Raw genomic sequence first — 23,801 nt, forward strand, 5'->3', positions numbered from 1 at the left:
ACAGTTAATCCCTGGATATATTATCATGAAAATATCAGTGTAAAGTATTGTCGGTTCAAATAATTTGCAGTAATGCACTTTACCAAGAAAGAAATCTATTTTTACTTTTTACAACTTTTTACAGCAAAACTAAGGTTCAGTGATCTCACCAGCCATGTAGTGTATGCTGTTCTGTTCTGTCCTGTTGCCAATTCATTAAATTAATTTTTTAGTTGTTTACAATTCCTCCCATGTTTTCTATGTTTTGTCTGAGGAAACATGAAAGGTATGATAAAAACATATTTTATCAGAACTTGCAATTTAAAAATACTTTTATATTCAACAAAAAAAACTTCTAGTCAGCTATTAAAATAGATAAAAGGTACAGTATAGCTCTTTACTTGGATTTTACACAGGAAAGCTTTTTTTTCTAATTAAATCTGAGACTAATTACCATTTTCATTCAAATTAATCAGTAACAGGCTCTTGGTGGTAGAGGAGTTATCCATTCAAGGACGGTGGAAAAACTCTGAACAAACACAGAACAAACTTTAGTAATGCAGAACTTTACTCATATGGAGGCAATAAGATTGCCAGATCAAATTTCTTTCATGGCCCACTGTGGTGGCATCATCCCGTCCATCATTATCGATTTGAAGTGAGTTTAAATTATTTTTATAAAGTCAAGGAGGCGGAGAGTTTAACACTGAATTCAAACTTTTCCTGTCTCAGAATGCCTCCCTTCACTGTAATTAATGATCCTGCACCCAGAGACAAGGCTAACCAGATCTCTGCAGGTCTGGTGCATGATGTAAGTCGCGGGAGGAGGTGTTCAGAGACAGGAAGAGCTTGACTTCACTGTCAAACTCTCTGCCTCCTTGACTTGATACAACCAATTAACACTTTACTTCAAAGTTGATTTTCTGGGTGATGGAACCAGGCTTAGCTGTGAAACAATGTGATCTGGTGGGTGTGAAGCTGCTAGACAAGATAATATTATTGGTTTATCAGGCCAGTTTCTGATGATAGATTCCCTTTAAGGTGTTTAGTTTCTTCTCTGACCTGCACCTATGGACACTCATCTAGCCAAGCCAGAGAACTAATAAGATGCAAAACCATTAAAATAGCTCTTTCCAAAGTTAGTAGTCTCCTCCTTTTGTTAAAGATTTACTGGCTTGTGAATTATCCCAATTATATCAATAGGTCTTCTGAAAGTTATGTTTGATGTATAGGGGGCTTTTCAAATCAGCACTGAGGCAAAGCTTTCCTTATCTCACCCTGAAAAGGTATTTGCATATGTCCTAACCAGAATCCCTAGTTGAGCATGCATTTGTATCCAAGCTCTTGTTGTTATCTCATTTGATTCAACAAGTTATTGAGTATCATAGTATATGCAACACCCCTGCCGATGCAAGGCAGAGGGGTTGTTGCGAATACGTCCCACCATGTAGCTTGCAGCCTGTGTAGGGTCTGATCAACCCCACAGTATGGCACTACATAACACAGGGGAACACTGCAGCGGTAGAGTCTGCCTGGTAAGGCAGGAGTTCACAGTTGTGCATATCTTATGTCTTTAAGCTGGGATGCAATTGGAGGAGTAACCACCACCTGACCAGTGGGAGTAATAAAAAGTTCTAGAGTTCAGTTAGATGAGGAAGAGCTTTATTGAATGAGCATAAGTCAAAGTTACATACATTTGCACAGACATGCAGTGTATACTGTGTCACAGCACAGACTGCAACACAACATATACAATGAATTAAGATTCATACATAGTGTTGACAGCACACAGGAGTATAATTGTTAACTATGCCATGAAAACACTATACTAGCACACTGCTCGCTCAATTGACCTAACTAAACGCGCATTGCATCTCACTTACGGCGACGACAAAGTGTAAAAACGGAAAAGGGGAAGGGGTGGAAGGGGTGGGGGTAACACTTGCCCGAAGCTTTATTGAAAGACAGATACAGAAGGGGGAAAAACAAGGAAGGGAACCTAGCAAAAGTCCACTTCCTGGTTTGGTCCATTTGCATAATGTATGCCTGACCCAGAATCTCCTGTAGAAGTCCATATCTAGTGAAAATTGAGTGTTTTCTGGCATTTGCCAGATAAACACAGCCTGCAATTCCTAACACACCTAATCTAAGCAAAGTCCAGCATTTCATACAAAAGTCCTGAACTTGTGCGAAGCGTAGATGTCTTGCAAAGTCCAAAAAAGCGGCTTTAGCCTGGATTCTCCCTGAGGGAGGCGGTGGGCGCCAGGGGAGGCGATCCTAGCTCACAGCAGGGGTCCAAATCCAATTAGGTGTTAGCCTGTCTTGCTCTTACTGTGTCCTCACAGATAAGATGTTGACTCCTGCTGAGGCACTGCAGCGTCGTCATTGCCGCTCGGTATACCTCAGCAGAGGGGTGAGGGGCTTCCTGAGTGGGGGCTTCTCCTTCTTGTCATTGTCTCCCTGCTAGTGTATAATCCAACAAGCTGTTGAGGACAAGTCTGTAGCAATCAGGTGTTGTCAAGGCTGTATTGTGCCAAGTGAGGAGTCTCATGGCGTCCTTATAGCAATTTATAAGGAGCCAGGCGGCCTGGATATCCTTGATGGCATGAGTGCCCTGGAACAGCCCATAAAGCACCGCAATGTTGCGTCATGGAGCTCCTTGGCGCAGAGTCTTGGAAATGGGGCTCCAGGGCGTCCAACAGGCTCTGAGCAAAGGGGCACCCCCAAAACAGGTGCAGGGGAGTCTCCTCCGACCTGGGGCAATTGGGGGTGTTGCTCAGTCTTCGGGCATACGTGAAGGCCCGCAGGGACAGCCCCCCTTGGATGGCCATCCACGAGATGTCCTTGTGCCTGTTGAGCAGTCTGGCCCAGGACATTGGCCTAGACCAGAGCTCAGTCAGACTCAGAAGGGTCAGTGCAGCCAGCACACCAGACCAGAACAGGAGAGCTCAGCTCCCTGCCTGAAGAGTGTAGTGAGTTTGTTAGTGAGAGGAAAGGGGTATCATCCTACCTTCAAGGGTGATATCTGAAGCAACCCAGGACAAGCTGAAGCATCTTGCTAGGACACAGCTACCTCCCAGCCTGCCCTTTCATCCAGGCTGGTGATCTACTCCTGTGGCTCCCTCCAACTGCATCTCCAGCATTCTACCATTTGTCAAGGCACGTTGCTACTGTTCCTGTCGGTTCCAATAAAGAACTGTAAGTTATTTTTGTTCAACGTTTGCCTCCGTCTGGTCACACTAGCGTGCCTAGGCCGCAAACGCCAGCCACTCAGTTATTCCAGGCCCCGGCTGTCTCCAGGCCTCAAGAAAAGGCTAGGCCCCGGTGGGGGATGTTGCATATATAAGGCTGAAAAAAGATGCACGTCCATAAAGTCAAACCTTTAAGAAGTCCAACCATTAAGAATTAAAAAAATGTTTTTCCTTATAACCCGTGATATTTTTGCTCTCCAGAAAGGCATCCAGGCCAGCATAGAGTCATCGGCCACCAGCTGAGCCACCAGCTGCATTTAAAAGACAGTGGTGCATGGGCGCCTCCATCTTTGTTAAAATCGTCGCTCTCCAGGACTTCATCGGGGAGGGGTATCAGTTGCCATGACAGCTTCGGGTTGGACAAAGGCTGCATGGCTTCTGAAGATTCATTACAATGAGCCAGTAGCTCATTGTAATGAATACTATGTAAAAATGCCATATAGTGGAATACAGTAGTATTGCAATATATGGTAGGAATGATCAGACCATCTATGGTTGAAGTACCCTAGAGGGTCTAAAAAAATAGTAAAAAAAAAAAGTTTAAAGAATAAAAAAAAATAAAAACAGTTCCCTAGAACTGATTTAAAACATAATAAACAGTAAAAATCACAAACATGTAAGATATCACCGAGTCTCAAAATACCCGATCTATCAAAATATACAAACGGTTATTCCTGGCGGTGAACCCCATAACGGATAATAGGGGCAAAAAGGTCACACAGTCCTAATGTTGTAGCACCTCACACAGCTCACCTCACATACACCATAGTATGAAAAAGTTATTAGCGCTAAAATATTGCAAAACAAATTTTTTTGTACAAATTTGTTTCATTTTTGAAAATGTATTAAAACACAATAAATCCTATATAAATTTGGTATCAAGCTGATTGTACCAAACAAAAGAAAGTGATGCAAATGCATTTTTTTGTTAATTTCATCACATTTGGAATTTTTTTCCAGCTACCCAGTACACGGCATGGAATAATTAATAATGTCACTGAGAAGTAGAATTTGTTGCGCAGAACATAAGCTCTCATACAGCTCTGTACATGGAAAAATGAAAAAGTTATGGATTTTTGACGGTGGAGTGCGAAAAATGAACAAAAAAATGCTGCATTCTTATGGGGTTAACATACATGAGGTGTACAGTTACATCACATGTCGTTAAGGTGTTAAAATGTCCTCATATGTAAAGCCATAGATGGCAAAGAAAACATGTTATATCATTTTTTACATATTCATTTGTTTATGTACTGTATATGCCTATACACATGTGTTTTTTCCTATAATAACTGTTCAAAATGTTGGAAGAACACTGTGTTTATCCTTACGTGATCTTGACCTCCAGTATCTGTTCAGAAATGCAATGGGGCACATTTACCTACCCGGTCACCGAAGTTCACATAAAGTGCATTGTCCGACTATAATGCACCTTGCTGCGATTCACTAAGATTGTGCGCCTGATATCTTGCATGTGTCATTTCTCCGCTCAGGTCCCACGGAGTTCACCCTCTTTTAAGTGGTGCATGTAAGTGCTTAGGCTTGCAACACAATTTCAAAGTTAAATCCCGCGCTTAGTCCGAATCAGTCAGACCGTCCAACAGCACGCCCCTTAATTGGAAGCCAGCACAGCTGCGAAACACAAAGGGCCGCGTGCGCCACAATCCCAGCGCACACACTTCTTAAATACCCGTTCAAGCCGTTTAAGCCCCAAAAATGGTGCACAGTCCAACAAAAGTGCGCGCAACTCTTAGTAAATGAGACCCAATGGGGGTCATTTACTAAGGGCCCGATTCGCTTTTTTGCGACGGGCTACCAAAATTTTTCCGTTTTGCGCCAATTTTCCCTGTATTGCCCCGGGATTTCGGCGCATGCGATCGGATTGTGGCGCATCAGCGCCAGAATGCACGCAACGGAAATCGGGGGACGTGGCCATGAAAAAACCCGACGGATTCGGAAAAATCAGGCATTTTTTTAAAAAAGGGTCGCTGGACACGCGCTTACCTTCATCCATGATGGCTCGGTGAACTCCAGTGCGTTCCAATGCTCTTCAGCGCAGCAGCGACACCTGGTGGACGTCGGAGGAACTGCCTTAGTGAATCCCGGCCGGACCCGAATCCACCACAGAGAACACGCCGCTGGATCGCGAATGGACCGGGTAAGTAAATCTGCCCCTATGTGTGTAGTGGACAAAACTACACTTTTTATTAAAATTTTTGTGTGCAATTTGAATATTTGGGCACTATTTTTCATTACAGGGTTCACCTCCAGGAAAAACGGTTTTATATTTTAACGTGGAATTTTGAGACGCAGGGATATTTAATATGTTAATGTTTATTTTTATTTGTGACCTAGAGAAAAGGGGGGTGATTTGAACTAGTTTCTTCACTGGATTTGTACTAAAGTCGTCTGCCAATGGGAAGCGTCGCCTGGATCCAAGATTGTGGCGCCCAAACAGTACTGTCATTGAAGTGGTGATACGAAAATTATATAGGTTTTATTGTTTTTTAATACATGTACAGTTATATCACATGTTGTTTAGGTGTTAATATGTCCTCATATGTAAAGCCATAGAAAGCAAAGAAAACATTATATCATCATTGTTTAAGTATTAATTTTTTATGTACTGTATATTTCTATACATTTGTGTTTTTTTCCTATAATGACTGTTTAAAATGTTGGGAGAAAACTGTGTTCATTCCTATGTGACCTTGATCTCCAGTGTCTGTTCAGAAATGCAATATGTGTAGTTGACAAGAACAAACTGCAAGTTGCTTAATAGATAAGGATAGTAAGTTATTGTTGGAGTACAAGCGAGCCATAAGAAAAGGTCACTATCTGTCAGAGTATGCACAATATTTTAGGAAGCCAGTTAATCACATTTTTACAGCTTAATTTTAATACTGGGACATAAAACAAATTGTGTTTACTGTTCAAATTGCTTTCTGGTGGCAAGAATCCAATAAATGCACTTATTTATCTGTGTTCAGTGGATATAGAGAAATGTGTGGATAGTGTAATATGCCAGAAGGGTTACTGCAGACTCAGACACTGCGGCACCAGTGGTAACCATGCTTAGTCATAAGAACATCAAAAAGAATGTTTTAATCTGTTAATGCATGTTCGATGGAGGATGGTTAGCTCTTGATGGCGGAGACGTAATATTCATAATGCAATGTTCTGTACACTCTTTTAAGAGACATGCTTTCCGGTAATATAAGATCAGGATTTCATTCTGTTTACTATTAGTTTAGCCTTTTCAACTTCTTAAAGTGAGTTTGGAAACTTTCTGACGCGTTTATTGAGAACAAATAAGTAAACAACATAAAATCTGCAGTAAAGAAAATATATAAATTGTTGTGGAGTGTTTAAAGTTTATATATATTAACAGCAGGTGATATCAGAAAGTGTATGGGGGCTGTTTAAGAGCTGTTTAGAGATCAGGTAATGAGAAGCCAAAAACAACACTTAAGATCTTTTTAGCACTCCCCCGGTCCCCAAAGAGCATAGTACATACACCGCCAAAGAGTTTTTGTATAAAAAAAATAGGTTTTACAGGAAAGAAGATATGTTAAATAGTACCTCAATACCATGTGCTCTATGACTAGGCACTTGTCCCCTGGGAGTGGCTATAGAGGAGCAGTCCCCCCCCCACCCCCACCCTTGGGACACTGCTTTTCCATGTGTCCTTTTCAATTATATGAAAAACTGGCATCACTTGGGATTGGCTGTAGAGGAGCAGGGGGTGTCACTAAGCCAAGTGATGGGCATTTTCATATATTTGAAAAGGACATATGGAGGAGCGGGGAAACTGCTCCTCTATAGCCTCTCCCAGGAGATAAGTTCAAAGAGCACATGGCATTGATAGGTACTATGTAACATATCTTTTTATTCCTGTAAAACCTATTTTTTTTATACAAAAACTCTTTGGTAGTGTATGTACTATGCTCTGTGGGGACTTGGGGAGTGCTAATAAAGGGGCTCCTGGTGACAGGTTCCCTTTAAAGGCTGCGTAAAGCACTTGGCTATTTTTTGTAGTTCCTACAAAGTTGAATGACAATGTTTTATTGAATTCTTTATGTGGGGCTATCAAAACCTAATTTAAAGGATGATATCCAATAATAGTAGAAAAAAATTGTGGGTGTTATACCTCAATACTATGTTTATAGACAATTTTAGTGTCTTAGTTTTCTTGCCTAGGAGTGAGTTAGATTCTTCAATCTCGGTCTGTGTGTAGGCAGAGAGACCCTGATTAGATCACACATTGCATTTGACTGCATCAATTGAGGGCATAAGCAACAGGTGTCTGTTGCATTATGCTGCAGATACCGTCATGTATGGAGAAGTCATATCCCATGAAAACTATCCATAACACTATCCATACATACTCTCCATACATCCATAATATTACAGTGTGCAACATTAAGAGGCCAAAGGACTGTTCTTCTAAATGCAATTCATTATATATCAGAAGTCAATACTATATGTCCTCTCAATACCTTGGCCAATACCAAGATGAATTGTGCTAATGTAACAGAGATGCAGGTCCAGACTCCAGCCTTGATGGTTCCTTGGAGGACCACTTAGGCACTGAGGTATGTTCCATGATGGTCTAAACAATCACTGTTTATTTTGAGAAATGACTATGGTAGGGGCTACTGTATGCAATACAGGCCATCCTTAAAGTGGGTGGGCGAGTGCTGTCAATCAGCAGCCTCTGCAATTCCCAAGAATCACTGTATAGCCCACACTCATATTGATGTACATGGGTATAACTCCTACACTCCCCTCAACCGTCACTGTCAAAGCCACAATATCAGGGAGGATCGGGGGCAGGTGGCACACGTCACACCCTATCACACCCCTGGAGCTAAAAGGAGTTATGCATACAGACAACTGCTTCCCAACTCCAGGTCTTACCAAGACTTACCAAGTCCCAACCCTGCAAGGAGGGTAGAACAGCGGGAACTGCATTAGGACCGGAAGGATACAGATAAGAATCACTGACATTCTACTGATAAGAGTTAGTAAAAGAGAATACAACGTAAAAGAACAGAAAGGTCCTGCCCTCTGTATCCCCTACTGATGACCTCTACTGACAACTGGCCAATGAGTGTTGTCTCTACACCGAGGGCACACTGGATGGGAATGGAGGATGTCTTATAAAGCAGTGTAGGTTGTTATTAATAATTAAACACACACCTCCTCCCTACCTCCAGGCTTCTCCTACCATGATGACACTGCTTGGAGGGGTGTACACAACCTAGGCAGTAGTGTAGAGCTGCACTGGCTCCCTCTACCTCACATGATATCCAAGGAATCTACAGAAACAGCTCAAAAGCCACAATCTCAGAAGAGGTTGAAGGAGAAATTGTATTGTACATTCATTGAACTTAAATTGGTAAACTTTCATTTTTTTTTTTTAAAAGGTTAACACTAATACTAGAAATTAGAAGGTACATTAACCATGCTAAATATACATAAAAAATGATATGATAGGTAGGGGCAACAAAAAATAAGGCATAAAGTGTCATCACACAAGGGTTTTTTGAACCCCCAATATGAAAAATGTTAATGACAAATTTTAATTGCTTCATCATTATTTTTATCAATACATAGAAAATCACTAACATTGTACAAGCTGAAAGATACAGGAATATAAAAATTTCCTATGACTCACAGTTAAATAATTGGTTGTAAACTATTGAATTTATTTAGTCACCGTGAGTGAAAATTATCAATTTAAATGCAGACGTCTATAATCTTTTTAAAAAGTGTCCTGGAGGGATACCCAGCATGGAAACATACAATGACATATACAGAGGTATCCATCTCAGAAATATCAAATTAAAAAACCTAGATTTCTGAGATAATGATCAATGAAACAATACACAAAGGAGATTCTAGGTTAAGGAGACAGCAGGATGCTGATCATGTTAGCAAAAGGGCAGATACTGTCTGGGCGCAAAATGAAGAGCAACATAAATAGTTAAACATTTATATCCATTGGCACAAATACTCAGTATGTGCTGATTATCAGGTAGCAGTTCACCTCCTTCAGAAGCTCAGCAAGACTTCCCTATGTAAAAGACACTTACAAAAGTTCACAAACCACTTACGGTAACTTAAAATGCCTCTTACATGACTAAGAAGGTAAGCAGATTGAAATGTACATGAGAGAATGTCTGAGAAAGAAATATTCCACTTCTGTCTGAACTGATTATTCCACAATGCAAATCCAATGTAGAACTGTTACTGACAGTTTTAAATAAAGCAGTAAAAACAGGAAAATTATAGTACAAAGTACACCTGTAACTTGTAGCTTATATAATGTATACCATTTATGAAAGATTGTGCTATAAATAAAGGAAATCTACCATCAAAATCAAGCACGATAAACCAGGGACACTTCCTTATAGATCCAAGCACGGTGACTGTGGTAATCATCTTACCGTATTTTCCGGACTATAAGGCGCACTTAAAAGCCTTGGATTTCCTTGGAAATCCAAAGTGCGCCTTATAGTCCGGTGCGCCCCCAAAAAAAAATGGGACTTTTTCTCATATAATCTAAAAAAGTCCTGTGAAAAACACATACCTTATGGGAAAAAGCATAAGAGGAACAAGAAAAAAACAATGTGGCTAACTAGTCTTATAAGGAAAGCAATAAGCGAGAAAGATAAGGCGTTTAAGGTGCTAAAACGTGAAGGTAGCGATGAGGCATTACAGGATTATAAAGAGAAAAATAAATCCTGTTAAAAGAAGATAAAGGCTGCAAAAATAGAGACTGAGAGAAAAATTGCTAAGGAGAGCAAAAATAATCCCAAATTTTTTTTCAAGTATATAAATGATAAGAAACTAAAAACTGATAGTGTGGGCCCCCTTAGGAATAACATGGTGGTCATGGTGGAAGGAGATGAGGAAAGGGCCAATCTACTGAATGTCACCTTCTCAACTGTCTTTACCCAGGAAAATCCCCTGGTGGAGGACACAAAGAGGAATAATGTAAATTCTCTTTGGAATGTCAACAGTTTAACCCAGGAAGAAGTACGGCGCCACCTTGCAACCACTAAGATAGATAAATCACCAGGGCCAGCTGGCATACACCCCCGGGTTCTGCATGAACTATGTACCGTGATAGACAGACCGTTGTTTTTAATATTTGAAGATTCACTGAGGACTGGTTATGTTCCACAGGACTGGTGCATAGCAAATGTGGTATCAATATACAAAAAAGGATCAAAAAGCGATCCTGGAACCTCAGACCTGTGAGTCTAACTTCTGTGGTGGGGAAAATATTTGAGGGGTTTGTTAGAGATGCTGTCCTCGAGTATCTCACTGTGCATAACCTTATAACCCAGAATCAGCATGGGTTTATGAGAGATCGGTCCTGTCAGACTAATCTGACTTTTCAAAGGTATTTGACACCGTGCCACATAAAAGGTTGGTATATAAAATGAGATTGCTGGGAATAGGGGAAAATCTGTGTATTTGGGTAAGTAATTGCCTTAGTGATAGAAAACAGAGGGTCGTCATTAATGGCACATTCTCAGATTGGGTTGACGTTACCAGTGGAGTCCCACAGGGGTTAGTATTGGTGTCACTTCTTTTTAATATTTTTATTAATGACCTTGTAGTGGGTTTACACAGTCAAGTTTCAATATTTGCAGATGATACTAAGCTGTGTAAAGTGATAAATACTGAGGCCGATAGTTTAGCATTACAGAGGGATTTGTGGAAGCTTGAGGAGTGGGTAGAGAAATGGTTGATGAGGTTTAATGTAGATAAAAGTTATGCACTTGGGCCATGGAAACAAAAAGTATAATTATGTTCTAAACAGCCAATTACTTGGTAAAACTGGAGCGGAAAAGGACTTGGGGGTATTGGTGGATGGTAAATTTAATTTTAATGACCAGAGCCAGATGGCTGCTGCTAAAACTAATAAAATTATGGGATGTATCAAGAGAGGAATAGATTCTCATGATAAAGACATAGTTTTGCCCTTACACAAATCCCTGGTCAGACCACACATGGAATATTGTGTACAGTTTTGGGCACCAGTGTATAAAAAGGATATAGTAGAGTTGGAACAGGTGCAGAGGAGATTATTAGGGGAATGGGGGGATTAGAATACAATGACAGATTACAAAATTTGGGATTATTCAGTTTAGAAAAAAGACGACTGAGAGGAGACCTCATTACAATGTACAAATACCTGAACGGATAGTACAAGGATCTCTCCAAAGATCTTTTTATACCTAGGCCTGTGACCAGGACAAGGGGGCATCCTCTACACCTAGAGGAGAGGCGATTCTACCATCAACATAGACAAAGGTTCTTAGCTGTAAGAGCAGTGAGACTATGGAACTCTCTGCCGCAGGAGGTTGTTATGGCGGACTCTATGTACATGTTCAAGAGAGGCCTGGATGCCTTTCTGGAGAGAAAAAAAGGTTGGACTTGATGGACTTGATGGTGTCTTTTTCCAGCCTTATATACTATGATACTATGATACTAGAGCATGTTGTCTTTTACCATGGTAAGGGGGGAATTTATTAAGACTGGTGTTTTAAACGCATTGCAGCCAGATCTACTAAGGGCCTCTGGTAGATCATGATACAGTCTCCACCGTTGGAGACCAGGTCCAGCTCTGACCTGGAGGAGATTTCACCTATAGTCACCTCTGGTCCTGCCTGTCCCCTGGCCAACCTGTTCTCTGCCATGTCACAAAAAAGTGGTGCATGGGGAGAAAAGCATAAAAAACTGGTGGAAAAGTGTTTTTTTTTTACATATCTTCTTTACAAAAACCGGCAGAGAAGGCACAGTAAATCGAGGAGCTTTACAAAGAAATTTTTATTTTAGGTTTATTAGGACAAAGACACGCTTTTAATTTTCTCATTTTTAAAAGATAATTGGCTAATATGGATAATGCAAATGTTTGTCTCAAAGACTGCTCATCAGGTTTCCAGTAGTCAAACTATTTTAGCAAATGATCTGTTAGCTCTACAAGTATATTATCTTTAAAGTCACAGAGAAAACCTCTTCTGGTCATGCTATGAAATTTTAATTAAAATCCATTTCACCTAAGAAATTTTAATTACTTCATAGAAATAGCACTGTATTTGACGCAGTTCTTTTGAAGAAAGACCTTAGTTATACCCCTTCTCATATTTCCATCTCGATAAATGTCCTTTAATACTATGTTAAGTCAATTTCTAAAAATATTCACTGATTATCAGCTGACAATGGAACAAATGAAATATAATTAAGACCCTTTGTCATCCTTCTTCAATGAATAGGAACCTTAATATTTATCTTTTATTCAGCTGTTATTTTATTAAACTTCCTTTAAAAGGTTGGGGAACAAAGCAAAGGTTAGTTCAGAATAAAAAGGTTATATTTTTAAAACTTCTTTCTATGACTAGAAAGTGTGAAAATTGAAAACTATTAATGCAGTCTTATACATCAGGAGTTCTTATAAAAGCAATGTCATTTATGTCTAAATATAGTTAAACTTTTTTTTGTTTTACTTTTTACATGTACAAATAAAAAAATATGCTCATTACAGGACTGTCAACTTTCTGGAAAGCTCACCTACTTATCTATGGCTTAAAACCGGTTTCTGCATAGAAAGAAAAAATCACATCCTCCAATATATTGGCAAAGTTTATTTCAGCATACAGCTCGTATTAAAATTAGGTGTAATACATAAACAGATTGATACGTTCTGCCGTAAGCCTCAGTCTTGATCAAGCTTCCTCCTGTTCCCAGCCGGGGAATTACGATCCGCCTGGTGACATCAGAGCCGGGGTGTGGAGAGAGCAGGGAGTCTGCTCTCTTCTATTCCCCCAGCCAGGAGCAGGAGGAGGCTTGCAGCAGGGGCATGCATAAATTAAAAGCTGGGGAAGCCAAGGTTGATATTTTGTTGATAACGGTGCAAGAAATCATATAAAAACAGTCCCCCATCCCCTAGACAGTCTAGGCAGTCTTATAAGGACACTCTGACACCAGTGATTTGTTGATAGATGTTATTAAGAAAATTTAGGTACCACTCACCTCCCCCTGCCTCAGCGTAATTAGCAAAAGAATCTAACACTACTAAGGCTGCAGAGGAACCCTGGCTTGGCTGGGGGCTGGACTTCAAAGCATTTCCCCAGCTGCATCATCTCCAAAGACTTGAGCTGAGCTTCAAACAGGAGACAAAGAGTCAAAAAAAACTCTTAAACCACACAGTTATAGAGTTTTAATCCATCTCAGCCCAAGGGCTTTGGATTCGTTATCTTAAAGGGATCATAGTGTTCCAATTCCCGAGGCTCTAGCACCCTTGGGTCCAGAGATATAAATATCTCTGGATAGGACCATAACAAATGGGTCAGGTTTGGTATCAATGCGATCCAGGGATTTACCTAGATCCAATGATACCAGAACCTTGACCCTACGACTTCGCCTTGAGAAGCTATGGCTTCCCCAAGGTTCGGGATGTAATACCAGGTAGAAGGGACCCATGAACAGAGGTGTGTCTGCACCTGATGTAATCAGACACCTCTGAGGCCACATTGTTTTTGTCTGGGAACCAATTTACCATCAAGTGCAGAGGAAGATCTTAAGGTGTGAACACACAAGGTAACTAACTTACTGAACTACTGAGACTTGTAGTGCTACCTCTGTATTTTGTACTATGGTTAACTGTATATATCCGTATTGTATGTATTGTTTTGTCTAGTGTACCTTTACGGCAATAAAATAGAAAATTTAACCTGCATTGCAATCCCACGTCTGAGTCTTGTTTATATACTGTATATGCTACCAGGTTGGTTCCTCACCCTATATAATCCTTCACCGATGTCCTTTAACTATTTTCCAAATTTCAATTAGTTTATTAGAGTATATACTATTCTGTTATATGAAATGTTCTTCAATAAAGATAATGTTAACAAAGCACACACCTAATTAAAAGGATAGTAAAAAGATAAGATAAAAATGTAATATATACATTACTGTATAGGTGTAGAACAAATAGTAAGAATACTTTCAACAATTAGTGTTAATAGATGAAAATGTATTGTGTTATGACCCTTTGCCTTCATACCAATCATACCAATATCCAAAGGGTAGTAAGAAGTTCAACCCAGAAGAGAATCAGAAAAATGAACACAACTAGAGATGAGCGAACATACTCGTCCGAGCTTGATGCTCGTTCGAGCATTAGCGTACTCGAAACTGCTCGTTGCTCGGACGAATACTTCGCCCGCTCGAGAAAATGGCAGCTCCCGCCGTTTTGCTTTTTGGCGGCCAGAAACAGAGCCAATCACAAGCCAGGAGACTCTGCACTCCACCCAGCATGACGTGGTACCCTTACACGTCGATAGCAGTGGTTGGCTGGCCAGATCAGGTGACCCTGGGATAGACTAGCCGCTGCCCGCGCTGCTCGGATCATTCTGTGTCTGGATGCCGCTAGGGAGAGAGCTGCTGCTGGTCAGGGAAAGCGTTAGGGTGTTCTATTAGAATAGTGTTAGGCAGGAGTGATTCAACAAGAACCCTACAGCCCTTCTTAGGGCTACAATAACGTTATACTTTTTTTTTGTTTGTTTGCTTGTGGCTGGGCTTGCTGGCACTAGTAGTGCAGCTAGTACCATATTGTGAGGAATTTGCAGGGGGACTTGCAACCGTTGTGTTTAGCTCTTAGTGACACACATATCCACCTCAAACACCAAAGTGGGAAAATTTATTAGGGGTTTGATTTCAATTAGGCACAGTCTGCCAGTTTCTTTTTATTTTACGTTTATTTTTTCATAACTCAGCGTCATCTCATCAGTGTGCTTTCATACTTGGCTAGAAAATAGCCAAAGGAGAATCCAAACGGCTTACTTACGCCTACAATAGCGTTATATATATTTTATTTCTGGTTGATCTGCTGATGGCTGTCCTTGCTGCAGTGCATATACTAGCCAATTGTGAGGAATTTGGAGTGAGACTTGCGACCGCTGTGTTTAGCGCTTAGTGACGCACATATCCATCGCAAAGACCGAAGTGGGAAAATTTATTAGGGGTTGGATTTCAATTAGGCACAGTCTGCCATTTCCTTTTTATTTTACGTTTATTTTTTCATAACTCAGCGTCATCTCATCAGTGTGCTTTCATACTTGGCTAGAAAATAGCCAAAGGAGAATCCAAACGGCTTACTTACGCCTACAATAGCGTTATATATATTTTATTTCTGGTTGATCTGCTGGTGGCTGTCCTTGCTGCAGTGCATATACTAGCCAATTGTGAGGAATTTGGAGTGAGACTTGCGACCGCTGTGTTTAGCGCTTAGTGACGCACATATCCATCGCAAAGACCGAAGTGGGAAAATTTATTAGGGGTTGGATTTCAATTAGGCACAGTCTGGCAGTTTCTTTTTATTTTACGTTTCTTTTTTCATAACTCAGCGTCATCTCATCAGTGTGCTTTCATACTTGGTTAGAAAATAGCCAAAGGAGAATCCAAACGGCTTACTTACGCCTACAATAGCGTTATATATATTTTATTTCTGGTTGATCTGCTGGTGGCTGTCCTTGCTGCAGTGCATATACTAGCCAATTGTGAGGAATTTGGAGTGAGACTTGCGACCGCTGTGTTTAGCGCTTAGTGACGCACATATCCATCGCAAAGACCGAAGTGGGAAAATTTATTAGGGGTTGGATTTCAATTAGGCACAGTCTGCCATTTCCTTTTTATTTTACGTTTATTTTTTCATAACTCAGCGTCATCTCATCTGGCATAGCAGTGTGCTTTCATACTTGGCTAGAAAATAGCCATAGCAATAGGATAGCATTGTTTGGTTTTAAAAACTAAAAAACACAAAAAAACACAAAAAAAAGTTAAAAAAAAATTAAAGTTATATAACTTTCATTTTTAAAATGTTTAACCCGAGGGCTAGGGGTAGAGGACGAGGGCGAGGGCGGGGACGTGGGCGTCCATCTACTGCAGGGGGTCAGAGGCCGTGGTCCTGGGTGGGGTGAGACACCACCTGCTGATGAGGGAGCAGGGGAACGCCGCAGAGCTACACTCCCTAGGTTCATCATGGCTCAAGTTACTGGGACTCGTGGTAGAGCACTGTTGAGGCCAGAACAGTGCGAACAGGTGATGTCGTGGATTGCCGACAATGCTTCGAGCAATTTGTCCACCAGTCAGTCTTCCACGCAGTCCACCCATGTCACCGAAATCGGCACTCCTCCAGCTCCTGCACCTCAGCCTCCTCCCCCCCAGTCTGCCCCCTCCCAGGAAAATTTGGCATTTGAACCGGCATACTCTGAGGAACTGTTTTCTGGACCCTTCCCACAGTCACAAACCACTTGTCCGGTTGCTGCTGAGCAATTTTCCGATGCCCAGGTTTTCCACCAGTCGCAGTCTGTGGGTGATGATGACCTTCTTGACGTAGTGGAAGAAGTGTGTAAAGAGGTGTCCGACGATGAGGAGACACGGTTGTCAGACAGTGGTGAAGTTGTTGTCAGGGCAGGAAGTCCGAGGGGGGAGCAGACTGAGGGATCGGAGGATGATGAGGTGACAGACCCAAGCTGGGTTGAGAGGCCGGGTGAACACAGTGCTTCTGAGACGGAGGAGAGTCCTATAGCAGAACAGGTTGGAAGAGGCAGTGGTGGGGCCAGACGGAGAGGCAGGGCCAGAGCAGGTGCATCAGCGCCAAATGTGTCACGTAGTGAAGCTCCCGTGGCGAGGGCTCCCGCGGCGAGGGCTAGATTTTCAGAAGTCTGGAGGTTCTTTAAGGAAACACCGGATGACCGACGGACTGTGGTGTGCAACCTTTGCCAAACCAGGATCAGCAGGGGTTCCACCACTACTAGCTTAACTACCACCAGTATGCGCAGGCATATGAATGCTAAACACCCGAATCAGTATCACCAAGCCCGTTCACCTCCGGCCGTGCACACCACTGCATCTTCCCCTGTGTCAGCTGATAGTCAGCCCCCTGCCCAGGACCCTGGCACAAAACTCCACGATCCTCCACAGCATCCACCAGCGTTCAGCTCTCCATACCCCAGACGCTGGAGCGGAAAAGAAAATATAGTGCAACCCACCCGCACGCCCAAGCCCTTAATGTCCACATCTCCAGATTGCTTAGCCTGGAGATGCTGCTCTATAGGCTAGTAGAGACCGAGGCCTTTCGCAACCTCATGGCGGCGGCCGCTCCTCGGTATTCGGTCCCCAGCCGCCACTACTTTTCCCGATGTGCCGTCCCAGCCCTGCACCAGCACGTGTCAGACAACAACATCCGTGCCCTGACCAACGCCGTTTCTGACAAGGTCCACCTGACCACGGACACGTGGACGAGTGCTGCCGGGCAGGGCCACTATATATCGCTGACGGCACATTGGGTTAACTTGGTGCAGACTGGGACCGAGTCTGACCCTGGGGCTGGTCATATACTGCCGACGCCGAGGATTGCGGGCCTACCTCGGTCCAGGTCTCAAAGGCCTACTATACCTCCTCCTCCTCCCACCCCTCCTCCACCTCCTCCTCCTCCGAATTACCATCCGTGGCCATGGCGCCATCAGTCGCTAGCTCTAGGCACAGCAGCAGTGCCGTCGCTAAGCGACAGCAGGCGGTGCTCAAACTGCTGAGCCTAGGCGATAAAAGGCACACCGCCCAAGAGCTATTACAGGGCATTCCACATCAAACTTGTTAACTTTGTCGCCACCCTGCTGTGTAATCCCCAAAATATACTGGCAAACTTTTATCATTTACCGATATTATTTCAGCGCTTCTTGCGCATCTGTTTACATTCCCCTCACCCGCCATATCCCAAACTTATAAGAACGCTACTACACTTGATCTTATACAAAAGGTTCTTAGAAGTGCTGTTTGGGGAGTAGCCTAGAGACAGGGGCTTGGATTGGCGAAAGCTCGCCTGGCAGCGGAGCGCCAGCTCCATGCCAAGATCCAACTAACATAGTTTTAACTGCAGCACCTTTAATCTACTACTAGTTCACTGCCTCCATACATGGTCCCCTTATCAAACGAGCTGTGTCAGGCAGAATTTTGGGTTGTTTTCATGGCTTCCATGTTAACTTTGTCGCCACCCTGCTGTGTAATCCACAAAATATACTGGCAAACTTTTATCATGTACCGATATTATTTGAGCGCTTCTTGCTCACCTCCTTTGGTTCCTCTCTGCCACCCATTGGTTTGAAGCCTGAGTCCATTTAGAGTATGTCGCCATGACACTCTCTAGCCTGCTGCCGCTGCCTCTGCATGCCGTCCCCTATAGTGTCAGGGTCAATTATTGGATGTTTTAGATGCTATCTAGCTTCATTCTGTCACTCTGTCATGGCCATGCTGTTGCCCATAATTTTGGCATAATGGTGCGATTAAGCAGCCTCAGAGGCATGCTGCCCCTGCTGTTTCCTGTCCATTTCCGTGGTGTTTCCATCCTTTTCTGAGGTTCCCAGGTGTTTGGCCAAGCTTCCCTGTGCAGAGCCTTGGTCCCCTTGAAAAATGCTCGAGTCTCCCATTGACTTCAATGGGGCTCGTTATTCGAGACGAGCACTCGAGCATCGGGAAAAGTTCGTCTCGAATAACGAGTACCCGAGCATTTTAGTGCTCGCTCATCTCTAAACACAACAAGTATGAATGAAGCCAGACAGAAATTTGGCCAGCAGTCTTTGGATTGAGTGGTGAATACTGAGATGATAGGCCCTACCCCAGGTGAAAGAAGCAGGCAATCACATACACACTGAGTTAACCCTTGCTAGACAAAGGCAGTGTGCAGAGAAGGGTATAGCAGAAATCAGATCAGCCAGCCACTAGAGCCCAGTTCAGACTGGCGGACACATGAACAACTGAAAAACTCAATGAGGAAAATGTATCAAGCTACCTAAGATTACTCTAAGCAGAACTAAGCACATTCTTCCTTATGGGCTGGTTATATACTGGGGGCATGGGCTGGCTATATACTGGGGACTCACTGGCTATATACTGGGGGCAGGGAACTGACTAGCCATATACTGGGTGGAGGCTGCAACCAATGTATTTCCCACCCTAGGCTTATACTCGAGTGAATAGGTTTTCCCATTTTTTTGTGGTAAAATTAGGGGCCTCGGCTTATATTCGGGTTGGCTTATAATCGAGTATACCTGGTAGGTTATATAATGGCTGATAATAAAGACAAAGACATCACTTGCTGTGTCTACACCCTAACCAAATATCTTTATTCTTATATCTTTGGTAAATGGGTTGATATAAAAAGACAGCTGATCTTATCATAAAAAAGTCTCTTGCTAACTTAACTTTAGGGCTATTATGGTGTCCAAACACAATAACAAATGACTTTCTACATGTATTGTGGTCCAGGATAATTGTGCAACATTGTGAAACTGTGGGAAAAGATGATAAAATATTTCTTCAGCAGACAATATCGAAGCGTAGCTGTGTTCTTGTATATGTATCCTAGTAATGTATCCTAATACTCTGTAATGTCATATATGTATATATGCATCAAATGTTAATTCCGACCATTTCTCTCACATGAATAAGGGCATAAAAAATTAGGTATAGGTTTGGACATTTCATTTTCAGCCATTCTTTTGATCCTGGATTTTTTGGGATTATTCTTATTGTAGAGATGTAGCTCTTGTTTTTTTTTTTTTTTTGCCTTTTCTCTTAGAATTTTAAAGCCAGAGCTTGGGCTGATGATGCTGGCATCTCCACTACTAGGAACTGTCTTGAATGTTTTCCACTTTTTTCATCATTTTCACTGCAGAATGAATGACTTGAAATAATATTTTTTTTAATTAATCAGTAGCAACAATTGCTTTTGTAAAATCTCACATTTAGGTATACGTAAAATAGTATAACTGCTATATTAAAGAAAATTGCCTGTATATTTGAGAGGTCTAGGTATGCCCTGGTATTATTGTATAAGTGCTGTATTGCCCTATCTGCCTCTTATTACATCTGCAGGCAGTGGGGTAACTAGAAGAGGGAGGACCCCATAGTGAACTTGTGAATAGGGCCCCACTTGCTGCTTAAAAAATATACATATAATGTATGCACACCATATACACAGACATACAGCACATACACATTACATATGAATATACATCTAGAGCATATACACATCACAAATACACACATGCAGCATATTGACGTGAAATACACCAGATGCTAGGGCCCCCTGACACAGTGGGCCCCATAGCAGCTGCAATTTTAATTTTTCAGTTTTTCCTAGTATAACTTTTATAGTATAACTTTTTTTGTAAACGGAGGACACATGGCAAGTTACAGATGGATTAACATAGGGAGACTATTAGCTGATACACAACAATTTACCATGGCATTTAAGCAAAGTTTGCTCTTAACTATTGTAGATAAACATCAGCCGTATTATTCATACAGTAATAACTGCCGATGGAATAGAATTAGCTTTAGGTAGTCCTCACATAACTACATGAATGTACTACAAGTTTGCAGTCACTTGGAAAGCTTGGAAAAAAAGAAAACTTGGCTTTATCTGCATTTATTAATTGAAAAGCAAATAACTGGATTGTATAAAGGTTAACCGTTCCCTCCAAATGGTTTCAGCTTGTTTCCCACTCTCCATTCAGTAATATTACAGCACTCATCATTAAGCAGTTAATATATAACTGTTACATTACTGTTTTACAGGCTGCCTTTGTCACATTCTAAATAATTCTTATGTACACAATGAGTTTTCAGGGTACTAATTAATTTGATGTTTTAATGGCGACCTTGAGTGAATGACTTCCTATTTACATCCATCTGTGTATTCACAATGGTTTTGCATTTTAATTGAAGTTCAATAAACACAATTAATGTAAGACAACATTTAGAAAGAGCATTACCATCATACAATATGTATATACACTAAGTGATATTGCACCATAATTATCTGGTAACTATTATACATTCAGACATTGTGCAGTTATTTCAACCTTAATTATTCCCAATGACTGATAATTAAATAGTTGATTATTAGAGATGAGCGAGTATACTCGTCCGAGCTTGATGCTCGTTCGAGTATTAAGGTACTCAAAACGGCTCGTTGCTCGGACGAGTATTTCCCCGCTCGAGATCGAGCATTTAATTAAAAAAAAAACAGTGAAGAACAGTGAAGAATAGAATAAAAACAGTGAACACAGTGAACACAGGATCATTTAAGTGAAAAACACAGTGAAAAACACAGTGAAGAATAGATTACAGATGTTCGGCACATCTGCTTACTTGTCGGAAGATACGGCGGAACGGTGCGAACAAAATAGTATGTGAAGAATACATTGAAGAACACGGTGAGCAGGTCAGAGACACCAGGGAGCAGCACAGAGACACCAGGGAGCAGCACAGGCAGCGGCAGGCACGGAGACAGCGGGGCAGCGGCAGGCACGGAGACACCGGGGCAGCGGCAGGCACGGAGACAGCAGGGCAGCGGCGGGCACAGAGACAGCGGGGGAGCGCCAGGCACGGAGACACCGGGGCAGCGGCGGGCACAGAGACATCGGGAAGGGCAGAGAGATCGGGGAGACTTCAGTGGAAGAAGAGGAGCGGATCCCGGGACAGCGTATCTCCCGACAAGTAAGCAAATGTGCAATCTATTCTTCACTGTGTTTTTCACTGCGTTTTTCACTTAAATGATCCTGTGTTCACTGTTTTTATTCTATTCTTCACTGTTCTTCACATCTGCTAACTTGTCGGGAGATAATATACGCGCGGAACAGTGAAGAATAGATTGCAGATGTTTGCATACATCTGCTAACTTATCAGAAGACATTCTTTTTCAATTAAATAACACATTTTATTCCTGAACCATGGTCCCTTTGAAAAATGCTCGAGTCTCCCATTGACTTCAATGGGGTTCGTTATTCGAGACGAGCACTCGAGCATCAGGAAAAGTTTGTCTCGAATAACGAGCACCCGAGCATTTTAGTGCTCGCTCATCTCTATTGATTATATTATTTATATTGGAACATACATTAATGTACTGTCATTCTTGACTCTTCCTAACAATATACATTGACTTCCGTAATTATTGACACTGGTTTGAACTATTGAAACATGACCAAATCTGATACATTTAGGCCTTCATTATGCTTTAATTGGATGTTAACAAACAATAGAAATCAATTTACACACATGTTATGTTTCACATTTTACTTTAAATGTGAATGTCATTTTTCATTTATTTTCCTTTTAAAGTTGGTCTTTACTGTCCAAATACGTAAAAGTTTAGAGTATAGTATATAAATGCAAATTGTTGTGAATACCTGGTAAATACCTGGCACCATCCTGGTATACCTGTTCATTCTTTCTGGTGCAATTTCTTATGTTCCAAGTCCTTTTTTCATTTTTATTTAATGGTAGACACCTTCCCAGGTTAATCTATATGTACTGTACTTTAGTATACACCAAAACACAGTCCTTAACCCATTAATGACGCAGCCTGAAAAGGTTTTACCCCTTCACGCTCACTGACATATATATTGCAGCAAACACCCATTGCTAACACCAGCAGTCCCCCTTTTATAAAAAAAAATTTTTTTAAAGTATAAAAAAATTAAAATAATAATAAAATATAAAAATTTAAAATCAACCCCCTTTCCCTAGAACTAACATAAAACTAAATAAACAGTAAAAACTACAAACTTGTTAGGTATCGCTGCATCCCGAAATGCCTGAAATATCAAAATCTAAAAACAGTAATTGCCGGCGGGGGACCACATAATGGAAAATAGCAACCAAATGACATAACATAAATAATTTAATAAAAAGCTCAGAAAGTGATGAAACATTTTTTTTTCGTGCACATTGTTTTAATTTGTGAAAATATATTAATACACAATAAAACCTATGTAAATTTGGTATCACCATGATCGTACCGAATCAAAGAATAAAGTAAAAATATCATTTGGAGCACACAGTGAAAGACATAAAAACTGAGCCTTTAAGAAAGTGGCGCAAATGCGTTTTTTCAGCAATTTAACTACATTTGCAATTTTTTCCAGCTTGGAATAATAATTAACGACACAGAGCCATAAAATTTGTTATGCAGAAAATAAGCCCTCATAGAGCTCTGTACATGAAAAAAATATAGATTTTTGAAAGTTGGGGAAAAAAAGCTGTATCCTTAAGGGGTTAATGACTGGGGAATTTTTACTCAAATTTTTGTACATGGCAGTTTAAGGCCTATAACTTTTTGTTGCATGCTACCTTAAATTTTTGCATCATTTTTTGCAGGGCACATGAGGCTAGTTAAAACAAAATAAAAGATTTTTTCATTTTTAGTTTTAGTTGGGATTAAAAGTGAAAAAAGGCTTTTGTTGTAATTTAAAGCATATATTTTTTGTCATTTTAAATTAACTCATAATGAACATTATTAAGGCCCCTTTCACACTTGCATTTTTCACGTGCATTTTCTGAGCGTGCTTTTGACGCGCAGAACTTGCATTGCACTCTGACCCATTGTAATCAATGGGTCTTTTCAGACTTGCATTTTTTTTCACGCACACACGCACGTTTTTTTAACGCACGTTTAAATCTCAGCATGCTCTACTTTTGCAAGTCACG

The sequence above is a fragment of the Engystomops pustulosus genome, chromosome 5 (assembly GCF_040894005.1).
Source record: "Engystomops pustulosus chromosome 5, aEngPut4.maternal, whole genome shotgun sequence".
Lineage (NCBI taxonomy): Eukaryota > Metazoa > Chordata > Amphibia > Anura > Leptodactylidae > Engystomops > Engystomops pustulosus.